Raw genomic sequence first — 6,000 nt, forward strand, 5'->3', positions numbered from 1 at the left:
GGAATCTGTCCAGCCATGTTTTCACTAAGCTCCATGTGAAAGTGCACGTAGTACATTAGACTGTTGTTTTGTTTCTATTCACACAGCAGTGCTACTTAGTCTTTGAATTCCCAGAGCCCCTACAGGTGTTAGAGGTTAGGGGGTCAGAGTCCTGCCTCAAGCTTTGTAAGCTGAACAAACCCTGGTCACTCTCCTGATCATAAACAAGTACCACCACCCAAATCCAGAGAGAGGACAGAGATAAAACTAGAACTATTGATCATTATTAGAAATCACATAGATCAGGAAATGTATTCGCTGCCATTGGGATTATGCGACAGACATTTGTCATGAATTTGTTCAGAATACAAAGTCTTCAAATAGATACATTTCAAGGTTTTCAAAAAGCTTCATGTCATTGCCAAATAATGAAAAGCTTTATTTTCTACCGATGGAGGATAAAAGTATCATGTCATGAGCTTTGAGCAAGCTGCCTCAGTACCAGGCAATTTGTGAAAACATTTTACATATGTAACAGCCACTCAAGCACATATTTGTACGGAGTACATTTATCACATGTTGTAATATAATTCAAGTTCATACAACAGTTTTTTGGGTTTTTTTTCTAATACTGTGTTATAGGTGGGCTATGCTAAGGTTATGTTTGTATTCGCTAATTATCTATGCTAGAATGCAGCTATGGCCACAGGTAAGTGTGAGAACATGTAACAATTTGTAGTTAGTGACGTGTAAGTAGAACATCAAGTCAGAAATGAAGTGGGCTGTGGCGTAGCATTGGATAACAATGACCTATCGTAATGTTGTAATGTATCTTCTAAGAGACCCTCATTCAAAGCTTTCCTGCCTCCTGGACTTGTGAGTACATGGAGTTTATATAAAAAAGTTTGATTTAATTAAGGGAGCACAAGTCAAAGCAAAGCAATTCTAATACTTTGCAGACTAAGTGGTCTAGAAACTTGTAGCATATTTTATGGCTTTATCTTTTCCTACAGTATGTGTGTAAAGTATAAAGATATAATAGAAAGTATGGAAATTCCTAATATGAATTTTTTTTTTTATTAATCTGTTTGTTCTTTTATGCACGTTGGCAACTCAACTGCATTTATGGCATGCCAATAAAACAAAATGTGCTAGTAAATGCCAGATAGAGAGACAAAGAGAGAGAGACAGCTACCCGAGGTATAGTGCTCAGGTGTGTTTGTTCCAGCTCTTGGAAATGCAAATACTACGGGATGAGTTCCTAATGTTTGTTCCAGTTCTCAACAGAGCTGTGACTTCCTCTCAGACTCTGTGCTTAAATTACCACAGCTTGCCCCACAGTGACACTTACCAACTGAGAGACACTGACGCTGGTCTCACCAGTATGTCCTGGCTAATGTAGTTTTCACGGAGTGGAGAATCGAATGTTTTGAAGATGAGCCACCTAGCCACAGTCGGTTTAAGGGTTGCTCTGAGCAGATCCTGCCCCAGCTGATGAGAGCAATTGTTGCATCAAGAGTGAGGGGAAATGCACAGTAAGAGAGATTACATCAGTGTCTTGTTTATATCCGTCATACTACAACACCAACGTCACTGAAAGACTGGGAAATGGAAAAGACTGCTCTTCCTGAAAATGAGATCAAGTAATTTTCTCTCTCCCACTTTGTTCCTTATCCTCATTCTGTTCCCTTATTTCCTCGTTATCTATTTAAGTGAATTACTTAGCAGCAATGCAGTTGCGATCAAGTAAAGGGATTAGAGTGAGAAACTGTGATAGAACAGTGTTACTTTTCTATTTGTGTTGGCCATGCATTGATGATGTGGATACAGAAAAAATGTATGGAATATACTTATGGAATTTTACTGCTAGGTGTTGTCCACTGTATATTACATGCTCACACAAAGACTCACAGAAGACCCTAGAAATCATTAAATCATCTTCTATCATTCAATGAGACTGTTCAATAGCAATGGTTTATAGACCATACATAGAGATTACTGAACAAAATCATCAATTCATAGTGCACATTTTCTTTTTTCCTAATGTTTTGGTAATAATATGTTATGACATAGATCTCCAATTTTTGTTTTCAGGTGGTGCATAACATGATCCACAGTGTAGTAAAATAAGTGGATTCAGCAATCACTGACTCCTCTCTGATTTGTTATAAGTGTCACAATCAGTATGGACAGAAGGAGGAGGATGTGAAGTGAGCCTGCAGTTGAGGTCTTAGTATTAATTCATGGCCAGTCAACCACAAATGGCCGTTTACCACAAATGGCCATACAGAATACGTGTGCAGCAGAAAAGCAAACCAGACACTATGCAGAGTCAGCAATTCTATATAGTGCCATTTGTTGTTCTGTAAGTGCTGCATTTTTCTACAGATGTGAAATGGCACTTCTGTTATGTCATGTGATTCACTCATTTTTAGATAAATTTCAGTGAGTCTGCATAAAGAAAGAATACATCATACAAGATATGGGTTCTTAAGAGTTGTTACTGTATGATATATGTCAGTTTGGTTTAGATATTTCCTGTGTCCACAGTCGCCATTTCACAAAAGTAAGTGAACGCCGGTGTTATTGGACCAGCATACCACAACACAGCATTGAATCAGTATAAGTGTGAATAACAAGACACTCAAAATCTAAGATGAGAGAACACAATCATGCAGCCCAATTTGAGATGTACTAGCACCTCTATTATAGATGTAATATGCAGTTAATAGTAATCACATCATGACAGAAAGTTGAACTTTAATCTTTACTCTCCTAGTCTCATTTTGATTCATTGTGTATTTGCAAAGTATCTCATCTATTAAAGCAACAGAGTTCCTCTTGAAATTCTGCATAATTTAATCAGGAAGGTAATTCATTTCTACATCATCTTTTTTTTTTTCTTCACAAGACTGTTTTATTCACATCTTCCCCCTGTTGTTCAGGATTAACAGAAGCAGTTAAAGTTGCATTAACAGCGTGCATCCATTCTCGACAATAGCAGTAACAAAATTTTTAGGGAGACACAGGGCAGTCGCAGCTCAGAAATGTTTACGTTGTATGCTATAAGAGCCCTGTGCCCTGGAGAAGCTTGCAGAGCAGTGTGACATAGCTTGTTTTAGACCATTGTTCCCCCCTAAATAAAGGTAGATTTCTAAATGCAGGTCAGGGTGGAGAACCTGCTTCAATTGGAGGTTTTAAGGTATCACAGGCTCATAGACATATGAGGGTAAAAAGGAATGTAAGACTGACCACCAGATGGGGGGCATCTACAGCAGTAGTAGTCTAGTCAGCTCATAAATTAATCTGCTCTGGACGTGAACAATGCATGCGCACATCTCAACACCCTTGTAAAGTTTCATATCCAGTTGAATATGCGCAAGGAAAGAAACAGCTGTCTGTGGTTATTAGTGCTCATTTATCAATAAGAACATGTTTCTGCTTGCTGTCAATTCTAAGGATTTGACAAATTGTATGTTTTTTATTTACTGTATGTGTTAAGAAAACTCTTTATTGGCTCAAGAAAAGTTGACTGCATCCCTAGTTCCACTGAGGGTAGATGAATTTGTTTCCCATGTCACAGTACATAAATAGTTTGTCATCCTGCATTAATTTCCCAAGTCAAAGTGGTTCTTTTAAATCATAGTGATATTAAAGATAGGTAACTTATTTTAGAAGCATTTTTTGTTACATTTGTTGAAGTTCCACTCCGACAGCAATCAATAAATTAAATGGTTTGATAAAAACAGGAAAAAATCCAATATCTGTGGTTGTCATGGGCCTCTAATAAGCCTGTCCAAATCATTCATTAGGCTTGAATGAAATGACAGGAGAACTGCCAGTCTATGTCTCCACCTGCCTACCTGCAAGCTCCCTGCCTGTGCACTCATTGTACATGACCAGAGTTTTCCACAAGGTTTGGCAGACTTATAGCTTAAGCTAGCAAGCTGATTGCCTGAGAATGGCAGGGAATGTGCGGTCAAAATTTGAGCTGTGGCTCAGCGACAGTCTGTTGCAGGTTAGCCAGCATGAAGCACACACCAACTGAGCCAAAGATCAAGACAGTGTTGTGCCTCTCAAAAGTGTGTCTCAGTTGTCGACAGTTGTTTACTGAGCTAACACCCTCTGAGCCAAGTGAGCAGTAACCAAGTGCTAAAGGTAACATTACGTTCATGATGGTTATTTTTTTGCTTGTGTTTATATGATGTTGATTTGTTGCTGTCGGCATATGCTGAGAAAGGTTGTCCGTCAGGTTGTCCGTGCGTACAGATTACTGAGAGACCCAGCCACTTGTGCCATTTACCAGTGTGCACCACTGTACCTTAGGGGTTTAGACACTGAGCATGAAATGCAACATTTCCAGTGTTAGTAAGACTGGGGACCTTTGTTGTATCCCTCTCCTTCATTTTTAAAAAAGTATCTAAATGTCCACGTATCTTGGGTATCTTGAAATGCAAATAAAATGTGTGTTAAATGAGAAGGTTGATATCATTGTCATGTCTGTACAGTCAGTATGAAGCACCTCTAAGGCTTACTAATTTATATGTTATAATAAGTTCTATCTAACGAGTCATATGTTTAAACCATACAAAAACCAAAGTATCATCAGACTCATTATGGTTTTTATGTAGGTTATGAGCCTGACTATTTGTTGGCCAGGGACCAGAGACTTCCTAGTTTTTCTGTTGGTTACTTAGCAACCTTAGCAATGGTGATGACAAGAGTGCAGGAGTTTGCTGCACCTGGCCAAGACATATCTGCACCACATTTTGTAGTGTCAAAACAGTCAATGGCATTGCTAACGAGCATTGTAAATTTGGTAACAATACAAGACACTGACTTTATGTCTGTGCTGACCTATAGTCCAGTGGTCGACACACAATAAGGTGAACTGCTGCAAATATTCCCATGAGTTACCCCTCCCAGAGCCCCACGAGAAGAATAATAATACTATACATTACATGATAAACAGGACAGCAGAGGCACAGAACCAATGCCTGTTTACATGGATTTGATCTAAATGCAATGTACATGCTAGAAAATCAATGACTGCAAACACGTGAAAAGTCTGTGAACTATGTAGTACTCAGTTCTGGAGTTAGACTGTTAAATTGTTTGTCATTTGTGGCCAAGATGAAATGGTGGCTCCATGATGCATAGTAGCCTCCTTAGCATAACTCCTCCACCTAAACAATGTAAAAGAGCACCTCTACATCAGAAGCTCTGGCTCCAAGAAGGCAGTTAACAGTGGTTGGCAACACGAACTTAGCATTACCAGTTTTGCCTTTTTACTGCTACCTAACCTCAATGACAAATGGTATGATGGCTTCTGTTACCGCTCTGCTGTCAGAGGACTTACTGTCTGTAAGTCAGAGCAGCGTCTCTCTATGGTTTGCGAGGTGGTCTTCAACCCTCGCTAGCACTGTAGTTAGTCCCGTTGGCTTGTGAGCCCCCCCTGCAGGTCCTAGCAGGTCCACTAACAAGCTTGTGGCTAAAACTGTCTTGAGTGCCCATGATATCTAATATAGTGCAAACAGAGAAAAGCTGCCCTAATTTACATTTTTACATTTCTATATATAGCATGAACTGGTAACGCTAGGCTAGATTAATCTAACAAGGCTATCCAAACACCAAGATTGGTTATTAATAAATGCATCTAGACTAGATCTAGCAGCATAAAGTTAACACAAATAAAATACCAGTGGAACCCTGACAGACTAATAAATCAAAGAATGAACTGATAAAAACAGACAAATGAGGAGGGAGCAGCAGTTATTGATCTCATTAAGTGTGGTTTCTTCCTGGTGTCATGGCCTCCAGGGACACGACCCCAGTGTTTCAGAGCAGAAAATACTGCTTATTTCATGATTAGGAATCATGATTTCATATACTTAATCATTCAAATTTGGCTAGGTGCTTAATAACACATTTATGGTGGTGTGACAAATTCAACACACATATTTATTATGGCTTTACACTGATTTAAAATGTAACCGGTCATCAAGCTTTGCTCTATCAACC

This window comes from Pempheris klunzingeri, chromosome 1, assembly GCF_042242105.1.
Source record: "Pempheris klunzingeri isolate RE-2024b chromosome 1, fPemKlu1.hap1, whole genome shotgun sequence".
Taxonomy (NCBI): domain Eukaryota; kingdom Metazoa; phylum Chordata; class Actinopteri; order Acropomatiformes; family Pempheridae; genus Pempheris; species Pempheris klunzingeri.